The sequence below is a fragment of the Babylonia areolata genome, chromosome 29, assembly GCF_041734735.1.
Source record: "Babylonia areolata isolate BAREFJ2019XMU chromosome 29, ASM4173473v1, whole genome shotgun sequence".
Classification (NCBI taxonomy): domain Eukaryota; kingdom Metazoa; phylum Mollusca; class Gastropoda; order Neogastropoda; family Buccinidae; genus Babylonia; species Babylonia areolata.
The window spans coordinates 40,316,648-40,331,647 of NC_134904.1; the positions used below are offsets into that span (position 1 = coordinate 40,316,648).

The window sequence follows — 15,000 nt, forward strand, 5'->3', positions numbered from 1 at the left end:
GTGCGCTGTGTGTGCGCTGTGTGTGTGTGTAAACGAGTGACAGGGTCTGGATGAAGGATGTTAGAAATGGTCATGGATGACACAGAAACGCGTTGCTATTGCACCTTTCTCTCCCCCCCCTCTCTCTCCCCCCTCTCTCTCTCCTCCCTCTCTCTCTCTCCCTCTATTTCATTCTCCACGTGATGGCTGTTATGAGGGTGTGGGGATGGAGGAGGTAGAGAGAGAGGGAGAGAGAGGGGTGTGGGGGGTGAACTCACCATAGCGGAATATCACCACTCTGACATTTACAGAAAGAAAAATTTTGTTTTTATCGACATAACGTTTGTGTATTCGGGGTTATTCCTCTCTCTCTCTCTCTCTCTCTCTCTCTCTCTGTGTGTGTGTGTGTGTGTGTGTGTGTGTGTCTCTCTCTCTCTCTCTCTCTCTCTCTCTCTCTCTTTCTCTGTCTTCTGCCTCTTTCCAATGTGCGTGTGTCTTTGTCTCTCTCTATATATGTCTCTCTTTTTTTGGTTGTGTGTTTGTTGTTTTCAGTTTGGCTTGCTGTGGACTAATGGGTATGTCTCTTTGTTTTATGTGTGTTACAAGGTTTGGGAGATGTCTTTCGTTGTTGTTGTTGTTGTTGTCTTGTTTCTGTATTTTGCATCAAGATATCATCTAACAAAAAATAGATAAATAAACGTGGACTGGGCATGACACGGATGAACATTTTGATTGACCTTTTAACATTATTTTGGTTCTGTTTTTACTTTTTAAAAAATTATTTTTAAAAAACGTGACAGATAATTAGCTCAGAAATTGCCCATTTTCGGTCTGTTGTGCAATGCGTAACATGACATGATATGATATGATTTCAGAGATTAGGGCAAAAATGATTGATTGAACTGGAGCGAGGTGAGGGGGGGGGGGGGGGGGGGCGGGGGGGGGGGGGGGTCCAGGCTTGGAGCTTTTCACCGGTATTTCTGCTGGTGGTATTTTTGTTTAGTTTTGTGTTTTTATTGCAGTTGTTGTCGGCGCCGATACTTTTTGACTCACTTGTGTAAACAAAGTGAGTATGTTTTAACCCGGTGTTCGGTTGTCTGTGTGTGTGTGTGTCTGTGTCTGTGTGTCCGTGGTAAACTTTAACATTGACATTTTCTCTGCAAATACTTTGTCAGTTGACACCAAATTAGGCATAAAAATAGGAAAAATTCAGTTCTTTCCAGTCATCTTGTTTAAAACAATAATGCACCTCTGGGATGGGCACAAAAAAAATAAAAAATGAAGCCTAATTATATGCAAACTGCATTTACTGTTATATTTATATTTTTTGTATTCTCTAAACTTGGCACTTTGATCTGATATTCTGACCCAACAACAAGAGCAGTCATTATTATCATTTTTTGTTCAAACAGGAACTTCTTTTGCTAAGCATGGAAGTTTTATTTATTTTGCAAACGTTTTGGTGCAAAAAGTAAAGAAGGGAAACTACTCTGTAATTAATGCTAGGGGACTTAATTCGCTTTAAACTGATCTTTCTCATCTTAAACATTACATTTTGAAATTGTACTCAATACATAAAAAGCTTGGATTTTTTTTAAAAGTGTATCACAAGTGAGTCTTGAAGGCCTTGCCTCTCTTGTTATTTAGTTTTGTGTATTTGTTGCAGTTGTTGTCGACGCCGATACTTTTTTCCTCTGCACTGTGGAGTGGCACAGGAGCAGTGGTCTTTTGGGCAGTGCGTTACGTCTTCCCTCCGAGTTTCAGTTTCGGTTTTCAGTAGCTCAAGGAAGCGTCACTGCGTTCGGACAAATCCATATACGCTACACCACATCTGCCAAGCAGATGCCTGACCAGCAGCGTAACCCAACGCGATTTGTCAGGCCTTGAAAAAAGAGAGAGATAAATACATAAAAAAAGAACTACTACTGCTAATATTAATATGTATAAGGCGCAAAAACGTGATGAAGTCAATTATAAGCGTACAAAAAATTAATAATAATAATAAAATAAAATAAATAAATAAATAAATGAATAATAATTATATAATTAAAAATAAATAAATAAATAATAATAATAATAATAATAAACCAAACTGAATGAATGGATGGATAAAAAGCTTGACAGATAAACACACACTTTCCTCCCAAGTTCTGTGAGTATGCCTTGCTCTGGTCACTCAAACGTTCTCACTCACTCTCTTCCCCCTAACTCTCTCTCTCTCTCTGTCTCTCTCTCTCTGTCTCTCTCTCTTTTGCTAATATCTTTTCAGTGAGGGCTTTTTGGCCTTTAATTGAATAAACAATTTTTGTTTTCGTTTCCCCAATATCTTTCTCTTTCAGACTCTTTCTCTCTCTTCTCTTCACACAATCTTTCTCTCTCCCCTATTTCGTTTACCCCCCCCCCCCCCCCCCCCCCCCCCCCCCCCCACTCCCCTCTTCCACCTCTCTTCCGGACTCTGTCTCTCTCTCTCTCTGTGTTTTTCCTTGCGTGCCCTCACGCGATGAAGCTGCATCAACCACCCCCCCCCCCCCCCCCCCCGCCACCCCCTCCCTCCCCTCCCACACACATACCCTTCCTTTCCGTCATCCAAACAAATCGCAGATGATGAAGGTGAACAAACAAAACTGATCCAACATGCCGCACCGCCTCTCTCCCCCCACCCACCCCCTCTCTGCCCTTCCGCCCTCCCCCTCCCACCTCCTCCTCCCCCTCCATCCCCCCCATGCACTCCCCCCCCCCCCCATGCACCGCCCCCCACCCCCACCCCCACGTTCTGTCCTGTCCTGAGAAGTGCCGGCGGTCAGGTTGAACAAAGCTGATGAAGCAGCCTCTCCACCTCCGACCAACCCTCCTCCACTCCCTGCTGTGTGCCTTTTCCTCAACGTCCTTACACGCAACCCTCCCTTCTCTCGTCGTCTTCTACCCCCTCTCTCTCTCTCTCTCTCCATCCATCTCCCTCTCTCTCCCCCCCTCTCTCCCCCCCTCTCTCTCTAGCGATGGAAAAAAAACAACACACATACACCCCCCTCCACCACCACCCAGTCCCCCCGCCAAAAAAAAAAAAAAACAACCCCAAAAACGGAAGCAACAAATATCTGGAGAACTCATAAATTCTCATGACAACTCCTCTCCCACCACCCCGCCCTCCAACTCCACGTCCAGAACAACCATCACCTTCTCTCCCTTGCCAACAACTCCTTCCCCTGGTCTCTCCGTGCTGTATGGAAGGTGAAGGATCCTGAGAGCGACGTTATGGGGAGGGAAGGGGGGGGGGGGGGGGGAGGGGAGGGAGAGGATGTGCAGCACGTCCAGCACATCGGGCGGCAGCAGAGCGACCACAGCCTTGACGGATGTCATCTGAACCTACCTGCCTGCCTGCCTGCCTGCCTGCCTGCCTCCCACGTCTAGCACCATCTTCCAACAGTGTTTGACATCCTCCTCCTCCTCCTCACACACACACACACACACACACACACACACACACACACACACACACACACACACACACACACACACACACACACAGAGGCACATTTAATACACACACACACACACACACACAGAGGCACATTTAATACACACACACACACACACACACACACACACACACACACACACACACCACACACTGACAGACACACACACACACAGAGGCAGACACACACGCACGCACACACACACACACACACACACACACACACACACACACACATAGGCGCGCGCGCACACACACGAACACACACACACACACACACACACACACACACACACACACACACACACTTATACACACACTCACACACATAGGCGCGCGCGCACACACACGAACACACGAACACACACACACACACACACACACACACACACACACACAAATATCCATGTCATCATCGTCACGCACACACAATAAGACAGAGGCGCGCACAGTCTGACCTGACCCGGCAGCAAGGCAAGGCAAATGACCGTCAACAGGAACAGAGAGCGAGGGAACAGCTGGTTGATGTATCAGGACTTCGATCCTTCACTCGTCTGCTGTCGATTCATTTCAGAGAGAAAAGAAAGACGCTTGAATAGAAAGTGCATAGATCGAAAGAAGAGATAGAGAGCGGTACTGTCATTGATGCCGTAGATACTTGGTTCGAATCTCGCATCACGATCGACTTATTCTCCATCTGGTCGGATTATTTTACCGAGGGTAGTAAAATGTTCACATGAGTTGTTTTTTTTCCCCTCTTTATATATATATATGATATTTTTTTTTTGTATCTAGGGTCGTGTTAAGATGGAGGGGGGTGCGGGTGTTGGGGGGGGGGGGGGGGGATCGGGGGGAGATTCAGGTGCCAGACTGATCAACGTATTGATCGTAGGTGCTGAACAGAGCAAGGAGGACTTTGCACCAGTTAGTCCCGTCAGTCTCAGGATGTCCGAGTAAGGTGACAGCGATGATGGCCTTAGGGTATCCGAGTAAGGTGACAGCGATGATGGCCTTAGGGTATCCGAGTAAGGTGACAGCGATGATGGCCTTAGGGTATCCGAGTAAGGTGACAGCGATGATGGCCCTTAGGGATATTAGAATAAGGTGACAGCGATGATGCCTTAGGATATCAGAATAAGATATCAGCGATGATGCCTTAGGATATCAGAATAAGATGACAGCGATGATGGCCTTAGGATATCAGAATAAGATATCAGCGATGATGCCTTAGGATATCAGAATGACAGCGATGATGGCCTTAGGATATCAGAATAAGATATCAGCGATGATGGCCTTAGGATATCAGAATAAGATGACAGCGATGATGGCCTTTAGGGATATCAGAATAAGATGTCAGCGATGATGGCCCTTAGGGATATCAGAATAAGATGACAGCGATGATGGCCCTTAGGGATATCAGAATAAGATGACAGCGATGATGGCCCTTAGGGATATCAGAATAAGATGACAGCGATGATGGCCTTAGGATATCAGAATAAGATGACAGCGATGATGCCTTAGAATATCAGAATAAGATATCAGCGATGATGGCCTTAGGATAGAATAAGATGACAACGATGATAGCCCTAGGGATATCAGAATAAGATGACAGCGATGATGGCCCTAGGGATATCAGAATAAGATGACAGCGATGATGGCCCTAGGGATATCAGAATAAGATGACAGCGATGATGGCCCTTAGGGATATCAGAATAAGATGACAGCGATGATGGCCCTTAGGGATATCAGAATAAGATGACAGCGATGATGGCAACGGTTTTGATGACAGGGTGATGGTTATGGTGATGAGGAAACAGATTATAAAAACAGTAATGAAAATATAATGATGTCGATGATTGTGACAACAGTGATAGCTGGTGTGATTGTGATGATGAAACACGCACTCGTAATTGAAGGTTGTTGTTTGTTGTTGTTGTTTTAAAGGAAGTTCAGTGTATCATGTCAGCTGATGCCCCAAATGGCTGTAAGAGGCACGGTGATGAGGGGGGGGGGGGGATGATTTGTTTCATTCACTGTCGGCAGCAGTGTTCATTATTCTCACAATGACGAAGAATGTCGAAGGCGGCAGGGAGCGAAAGATCGAGGAAATCACGAATTCATTAATCTTGGACATCGGTTCTTACACACACACACACACACACACACACACACACACACACACGCGGGGGGGATGGGGGGGGGGGGGGGGGGGGGAGCACACACATTCGCACACGCGCGCGCATACACCCACGGACACGTGCATACGTTGTTGAGTCAAAAAACAACGACAACAACAACAAAAGCTAGAGTTATTCAGAGGTAAGCGTTCTTTTCATTGTGTAAGTGAGTCACTGCACACAGCTCCAGGATTCCAGCAGGGATGTCGCGGATTCGTTCCGTCTTTCCCTCTGAAGGGGAAGATAACTCTTCTTTTGACAGTGGGGGCGACGTTGTGGGATGCACCACAGGCTAACGCTTCACTCCCTTGAGCATCAGTCACAGCAGCATGGGAATTAAAAGTGCCAGACTGTGGGTTGGAGTGACGAGCTTGAGACTGTCCACCCACCGCCCAGCTGTGAGCACTTCCTGTTCAAAACCACTCACAAAACGGCAAGTGAGCAGTTCTCATCTAAGACCATTCACATCCCGGCAACTAAACCGTTCTCATTCATTACCGTTCTCTCCCACTGGCAACTGAGCAGTGCTCATCCATAACGTTTACTCACTACTCACAGGCAACAACAATTCTCGGCAACTGAGCAGTGCTCATCCATAACGTTTACTCACTACTCACAGGCAACAACAATTCTCGGCAACTGAGCAGTGCTCATCCATAACGTTTACTCACTACTCACAGGCAACAACAATTCTCGGCAACTGAGCAATGCTCATCCATAACGTTTACTGACTAATCACAGGCAACAACAATTCTCGGCAACTGAGCAATGCTCATCCATAACGTTTACTCACTACTCACAGGCAACAACAATTCTCGGCAACTGAGCAATGCTCATCCATAACGTTTACTCGCGGGCAACAACAATTCTCGGCAACTGAGCAATGCTCATCCATAACGTTTACTCACTACTCACAGGCAACAACAATTCTCGGCAACTGAGCAATGCTCATTCCTAGCCAGACAAACATACATTTTGAGGTAATCAATAACCAGAGAGACAAGCAGCTGAACAAAAACAGCTTGCAAATAAAATCGATTCCCCCCCCCCGGTTTTTGAAGGACTCCAAGAAATTGAATCCTTTTTTCCCCTTTTCCGGGTGCAGCAAAGGACACAACAACAACATGTATCACGTTCATTCACAAGTTTAGTCCAGCCTTATCAAATCAAACCAGCGTAAAACACACTGAAAAAATGTTTGAAAAACAACAACAAAAGAACAAACAAACCCCAAAACAAATCATTTTGAAAAATCTAACCAGCTTATCAGCTTAGAAGTTCCAGATATGAAGACAAGCTACACGCCCTTCACAAGTGTTATTAATTTACTCGAGTTGTGTGTTCTTCCCAGCGTAAAAGAAATGAATTGTACATAAACCTTTGACAGAGGTTATCGATATTGATTTATTTGTTTTTAGAATATGATTATTTTAAAGCATGATATTTTTTAACAACAGGAGAGGATTATGGGCACGCCATCTTGACGAATCTCAGCGACAATTTGATTATTAACAAGCCTTAGCGGATGACGCACAGCATCCATAGTTAGGTGAAGCACGGCCCCTCCTCCACGCCCCCCCCCCTCACCCCCTCCCCCCTCCCCCTACACACACACCCTTCCCCGCACCCCACTGAATGATGATTGATGGCTGTTTTTTTCCAAACAATGGCTGTCTTCCCATCACACTCATGTAAGGAAAAAAAAAGAAAAAGAAGAAGAAGAAGGGGGGGGGGGGGGGGGAACCCATGGAAAACATCACGTCCAACCTGTCTTACTACCGTCTGCAATTGATTGCATTAGCGTTCCAGACGAGTACTTGTCATCTGCCGGTTCTGACACTGGAGTCATGATAATAATAATAATACTAACATAGTAACAATACCGTCACACGATGATGCATGAAGGCCACCTCCAACCCCCACCCACCCCTCTCCCTGTTCCATCCTCCCAAGAATGATGAAGGACTTCATTAAACGATGGCACAGAGATAGCCAGCGTGTCTCACTTGTATACAGAGCAGTGGAATTCATCGCGAAGACGCCCGTTACACTGTTCGATGCCACTGAATAAGAGCAAAAAAGAAAGAAAACACACACGCTCTCTGTGTCTGTCTGTCTGTCTGTCTCTCTCTCTTACACACACCAAAAAAGAAAAACCAAGGATATGTTCTTCCATTCCTGTCTCCCGAGTTGCAGTTTTGTGGTGATCACAACAAATAATGTATGTCGCACTCAGTCTGGCAGTGTAACCACTTCACATCAGTCGACGCAAAACACGCCACTTTAGGCACGAAGTGATGGATTTTATCTTATTTTATTTTATTTTTCTTTTGCTTGAAGAAGAAAAGACTTCAAATAGCTTTTAAGTGTTCCCAGTGCACTTTGATCACGAGTAAAGGCACACAGAAGAAATCCGCAGTTTCCTTCGATAGTTCCATCTTTATGGGAGTGCAACGGCGTCTTCTTTAAAAATAAATAAATAAACGATTGAATGGATAAATAAATAAATGACACCTCTAATTGGACGCTTTTTATTGTCCTTTCGGTTATCTGGTTTGAACTTTGTACCTGACTCAAGGCCTGCGCTAGAGCGAGCGCTTATTCGCGGAAGATGTCACACGAATCTATTTCTGAAGGTGAGAAGGAAAAAAAAGAAAGAAAAAAAAGTGAAAAAAAGAATTAAAAAAAGTGAAAAGAATGTAAAAAAAAAGACGGAGCCCAATTTGGAATAAATTGACCAGTCTGGCGATGGACTTATAGGGGTTTGACTGTGGCTTTCAGAACCGCAGAAGATGAAAAGGGTTCCGATTCCTACCAGCAAGGAAATTTTAAACCAGCCTGGCTTTCTTCCCCAGCCCGGCTTCCAGTCTTTTTTTCTTCCTTGAAGACATTGATTGGATACTTGATCCTGTTTCTGATTGGGGGAAAGTGAGTGTGGATCGGTAAGACAGATGAAACGGGTGTCATTACGTCATAATCATCACACTTCCCAGGTGCACTGGGCTAGTGGTTCCCTGGTAGTCTTCAACACCTGAGCTTACATCGCGGACACTTAACTCTCTCCATACGAACGGCGAAAGAGACGATGTTAACAGCGTTTCACCCCAATTACCATCATCAAAATATTGCAAGCGGAAGGCTCTTATACTGAAGAGGTGAATGTTGACAAAGAATACCACAATTCTGACGACGGAAGCTAAAGGTTGGGTCATTCAGACACCCACTAGACATCCGATGGGTCTGTGTAGAGGAGAAGAGAGGACTGGCCGTACTGAGTGAGTTAAACTCATTGACATACATCATTAATATTATGTCGCTCACTCACAAACTATATGGATGTAATGTTTTATAGGCTATCCCGTTTTCAAAAGGGTCTACTCTGCAGCACAATCGGCCTGCCACAGTCTTTACACTCCACGTGTATAGTGGTTAATGTGCTGCTGTTTTCGCTGATAGATACTCTGAAAATCTCTCTGAAAGCGTTTGATATCAACCCTAACTCCTGGGAGGAATCTGCAGTGGACCGTGACAAATGGCGCGCTGCTGTGCACAAAGGTGCCAAGTTGTGCGAGGCCAACAGGACCGCTGCAGCTGTTCAGAAGAGGCAGGCCAGAAAGTCACGGGCAAATAAGCTCCCTGACAATGATATGCCTGTCTTTGTCTTCCCCAACTGTCAGCGAACATTTCGTGCGCAGATTGGACTATTCAGCCATCTGCGCACTCACAGATAGATTCATGAGCATCCCCCCCTCACCACCACCACCCTGCCCCCATCCCCCAGCTGGATGACAACGATGGTCATCATCGATCTCGATGGACACACACCACCACGAGGACACCAAAAGCTCCTTAAAAGACGACCGCAGTTCGCTGTGTCCAGGTTCTGTCAGATTGCTTTCAAATTCCCCAAACAACATTCCCAAGAAGGAGTATGTCTTCTTTTATTTGTGATATTTGATTTGTACGTTAGGGATGGTGACGGGGAGAAGGCGGGAAGTGTGCGTATGTGTGTGCGTATGTGTGTGTGTGTGTGTGTGCATGCGTGCGTGCGTGCGTGTGTGTATGTGAGAGGGGGGGGGGGAGAGAAAAAAACGGTGTTAGATTAAAACAGCCAACTTTACACCGTTCCACAAGCCCCAAAGAGTTCTCGGTGTGATGCAGAAATGCTAGAATTTTTCAAACAGATATTTTGGTGGTAAAATATGCTTGCTGTTGTTATAATAGTGGCGTCCTTTTGCTTCGCTTTTACTGTGTGCTGAAGATGATGGCACATCTTTGGATAGGCCTGTGTCTGATGTGACAAGGTGTTATCCCCCCTGCCTGCCCAGTTCTGAGGAGCTGCTTTGTTTGCTGACGAGGTTTGTGGTGTGCTGTTCAGCTAGCCAGCAGTCAGGGAGATATGGTCTGTAGCAGGCCTGACGACCTCTTCAACAGAGCGAAACAGCTCTTCGGTGGCCGTTGCTTTGGCGTCTGTCTTGACTTGTGCCCTCGGAGAAACTGTACCTTTTGGTTTACAGAGCTCTCGAAAGGAGAGAATTCAATCTCTCTCTCTCTCTCTCTCTCTCTCTCTCTCTCTCTCTCTCTCTCTCTCTTATTCAACCCCCCTCCGACCCCCTCTCTCTCTTTCTTCCACCGCGTCCTCTTGAAAAAGTGAGTCCATCTTGTCAGGGTCCGGATCATACAAGGGCGGGTGGTTTGACGCTTGTATCATTTTCTTTCTGGAACACGAAGGCACCAGTGGCTGGGGAGTGGTAATCATGGAAGTTGAGAGAGGGGGGCGTTGGGGTGGTGGAAGAGGTCATGGAGAGAGAGAGAGAGAGGGAAAAACAAATCTCTGTCTCACTCTCTGTCCCTTGCTCTTTCTCTCTCAGTCTTCTCTCATTCTGCCCTCTCTCTCTCTCCCTCCATCGAACCTTCTCTCTACCCCTGTCTCTCCCTCTCTCTCCCTCCATCGAACCTTCTCTCTACCCCTGTCTCTCCCTCTCTCTCCCTCCATCGAACCTTCTCTCTACCCCTGTCTCTCCCTCTCTCTCCCTCCATCGAACCTTCTCTCTACCCCTGTCTCTCCCTCTCTCTCCCTCCATCGAACCTTCTCTCTACCCCTGTCTCTCCCTCTCTCTCCCTCCATCGAACCTTCTCTCTACCCCTGTCTCTCCCTCTCTCTCTCTTCGCAGCCCCCCTCTTTCTCTCACCCCCCCCCCCCTCCGCACCCCCCCCGCACCACTACCCCACACACTCCTCTCTTTCTTCCCCCCCCCCTTTTTTTTCTTATTCCCCTCTCTCTCTCTCTCTCTGCAACCCCCCCCCTCTCTCTCCCCTCTCTCTCTCTCCCCTCACTCTCCCTCCCTCTCTCTCTCCCCCCCTCTCTCTCTCCCCTCTATCTCACTCACTCTCTCTCACTCCCCCCTCTCTCTCCCCTCACTCTCCCTCCCGCTCTCTCTTTCCCCGCTCTCTCCCTCACTTTCTTTCTCTCTCCCTCTCTCTCTCCCTCTCTGTGTTTCTGCGCGATGAATACGTACCTGTGGTGATGGTTCCTGTTGCTGTGTGCGGACAGGGCCGGTGGCAGGATGGGTGACAACTTTTGTTTTTTGTGTTTTTTTTTTTAAATACAAATTTAACTTGAATTATCTTTTATAGGACATGACACAATGTCACAGGCATGATATTTCCTGTCATTTTGAAGGGAAACAAAATGTTCTCTTCAAAATAATATATAGATATATGTTGTTGCATTTTTTTTTAAAGTGTCTCGACATTTTAAAGACACTTTAAATTGTCATATTAGATGATAATTCTTTTTTAAAGTGCGGGGTCTGTATTTGTAAGCCGTCTTCATAACTTTTTTTTCTTTTTTCTTCTTTTCTTCTTTCTTTCTTTCTTTTTTCTTAATTTTTTCTTTCTTTTTTTCTTTCTTTTTTTTTCTTTTTTCTTCATTTAAAAAAAATGTTCTCTTTTTTTTCCTTTAATTTTTTTTTTTTTTTTTTTTTTTTTTGGTGCTGCACCATTATCTGCACCGTATCTCGCCGCTCCTTCCCAATCCCCCCCCCCCCCGCCCCCATACACGGCCACACACCCCGGTTCGATCGACTGTCGCAGTCCGTCCCGACGCCGGCCGTCCACAGGGGAACCATCATCGATGTCCGCATAACTTTCTTGTTAACTCTCTCCGTACGAACGGCGAAAGATACGATGTTAACAGCGTTTCACCCCAATTACCAGCATCAAAATATTGCAAGCGGAAGGCTCTTATACTGAAGAGGTGAATGTTGACAAAGAATACCACAATTCTGACGACGGAAGTTAAAGGTTGGGTCATTCAGACACCCACTGGACATCCGAGGGGTCTGTGTAGAGGAGAAGAGAGGACTGGTCGTACTGAGTGAGTTAAAGTCCTTCTTTAGGACAGAATCCCACGTAGCTAAGAGTGGTCAGTGATCTTCGTTGTTGTTGTTTTTTCTGTAGCAGTTTCAGTTTCAGTTTCAGTAGCTGAAGGAGGCGTCACTGCGTTCGGACAAATCCATATACGCTACACCACATCTGCCAAGCAGATGCCTGACCAGCAGCGTAGCCCAACGCGCTTAGTCAGGCCTTGAGAAAAAAAAGGTGAATAAATAATAGATAAGCTTACATAAATAAATAAATAATAATTATAATATAGAAAAAAGGTTGTAGTAGTAATAATAATAATAATAAATAAATAAATAAGACAACAATGATGATAAATAAGCAAATAAATGTAAAACATGAAGACACACATTCACACATACACCCACACATGCATAACAGATATGCACCAAACATGCAGTTTCACAGATATGAAAGCACAGTCAGATACATATAAACGTACATGAGCTCCAACACACACATACACACACACACACACACACACACACACACATGTAGCAAAGCCCAGCAAATGCTTTGGGTCAAGAAAAAGGGACAGGGGGCCATTAGTTCCATTAGTCATAGACAGTGTGCTGGTGTCCGTGCATTAGTGAAGATCCTGTGACAGTGGAAACACACAATACCAGCCGGCCCCAGTCGTGATACAACGAACAGAGCGGAAATAAGAGGGACAGTGATCATTATGGCCTTTTCTTTTTCTTTTCATTTTCATGTTCATGTTCATCTGTCGTCTGATCTGAGGAGCTGCAGGAAATTAGCTCCATGGGAGGAGGTGGTGTAGGGTTGGTGTGAATGAGGTGTGTGTGTGGGGGGGGGGGGGGTGTATGGGGGGGGGGGGAGAGTAGCTGAGAGAGAGAGAGAGAGAGAGAGAGAGAGAAACTCTCAGCAGGTTTAATGTACATCGGCCTTTGGCCACAATACATTTTTTATGATGATTGAAAAGGGCATGTGGTGGGGGTAATATAAATGATTACAAACATGCATACATTCGCTTCTTGAAAACAAACAAACAAACAAACAAACACAACAAAAAATATCCCTTTACGTGTAAGTGGACTCGAAAGTTATATCTGGAAATTATACGAAACATAATGACATTATTTTATCTAAAAGGTCGTCGTCTTCTGCCTTCTGTTGATTGCATGAAAAATGTATTTGGATACATTGTATCTATGGTATACATTTGTTGCTTTGGGTAGTGAATGAATTGATACTGTAGTCGATTCTTTAAGAAACTTAGCTCTGAGATCGTCATAAAACATGCAGTGAAACAGAAAGTGGTGCTCATTCTCAACTTCGTTACAACAAAAAGGACAATTCCTATCTTGGGCAGATTTGCTATATCAATGAACGTTATTGTTTAGGGGGAGTACATTCAATCTCAACTGAGTAATGACAACTCGAAAGCAATACGTATCCATGTCATAAACATATTTTCTTTTTCAAAAACAGTATTAAATGTTCTATAAATAGCATATATCTATTACGAACCCTAATAGTTCCATCCCATTCTTCTGTAAATCAGTCAACAAGTCTTTGTTTAAACGCAATCAAGAATCCCTTTTCATCCCCTACTCCTTGTTGTAGCCAAACCACATTGAAACCAGTCTGACACAAAATTTCTCTCACTTTTGTTAACCAGCAGTTTTGACCCGATTTGACACAAGTAGCACAATATGAACTTTGTGAGGTATCTGCAACAGCTTAAACCAACAACGCAGGCAAGCTATGTAGGAGATACAATGGACACCTCCCCAGTTCTCCATACACCATCTTATTTGGAGTCCTAGCTGGAACACCTAAGTACCGTTTACATGCCATTAAGTGCACTTTCTCTATATGTTCAAGTCTGTTTTAACCCCCATACCTCAGATGCATATGCCAACACTGGTTGTGTTTTAACTTAAATTATTTTAAAGAAGGTATCCCTTGACATTTCTTCATATTTTTTAAACGCGTGTTCAGCTGTATGACAGCTTTCTTCCATTTAGCTGCTAAGTGGGTTGTGCCTTTTTTAACACTAATCATAGATGTGAAATGAGAGAGAGGGGGGGGGGGAGAAAGAGGGGGGAAGAGGGAGAGAGGGAGGGAGAGTGAGAGAGAGGTGGGAGAGAGAGAGAGAGAGAGAAAGGGAGGGAGAGAGAGAGATAGGGAGGGAGAGAGAGAGGGGGGAGAGAGAGAGGGAGGGAGAGAGAGGGAGGGAGAGAGAGAGAGAGGGAGAGAGAAAGGGGGGAGAGAGAGAGAATGAGAGAGAGAGAGGGAGAGAGAGAGAATGAGAGAGAGAGGGAGAGAGAGAAAGCGAATGGTTAATTCATCAGACCATGGCCCCTCATGAAGGGATGAGTGAACAAATACTGTTACAAAACATTCCAAAACAAAATCAGATTTCAACAAAATAGCACTTGACATGAGAAACAGTAGTTCATGACATGCTACGAGATTACAGTTTCTCAAAGTTTGAACGCTTTATGTAAGAAAAGTGATAGATTGTGCGCGTCACGTTGCCTTGTGGGTGACATCAGAGGACTTAACTTAGAGGCACACGGATATCGGTAATACTTGTGTGGAATAAAGTTAAGTTTAATATCACCGAGGGCTGGGCAGCATAAAACAAAATGTAATTCCTCTTCTTTGAATGTTGGACATAATGGATAAATCAGATCTCTTTCATTATGTCCTCTTTAATAATTTTCAGATACACCTAACCTAAATTTGAGAGAGAGAGAGAGAGAGAGAGAGAGAGAGAGAGAGAGAGAGAGAATCTGCTCAGTGTGTCATCCATCTGTTCTTGGGTGCTTTTTTTAAAATATTTTTTTGGCTTCCTTACATCTTCGCTCTACCACTCTCTCTCCCTCTCTCTCCCTCTCTCTCTCTCTCTCTCCCTCTCTCTCTCCCTCTCTCTCCCTCTCCCTCTCTCTCCCTCTCTCTCCCTCTCTCTCTCTCTCTCTCTCACACACACACACA

At 45.1% G+C, this 15,000-nt stretch overlaps 1 protein-coding gene across 1 annotated transcript in view; it reads left to right on the forward strand.

Moving 5' to 3' along the window:
* LOC143274668 (RIMS-binding protein 2-like) overlaps positions 1–15,000 on the forward strand; it is a 127,417-nt gene that overhangs the window by 42,722 nt on the left and 69,695 nt on the right. The gene's annotated exons all lie outside the window — the stretch shown is intronic.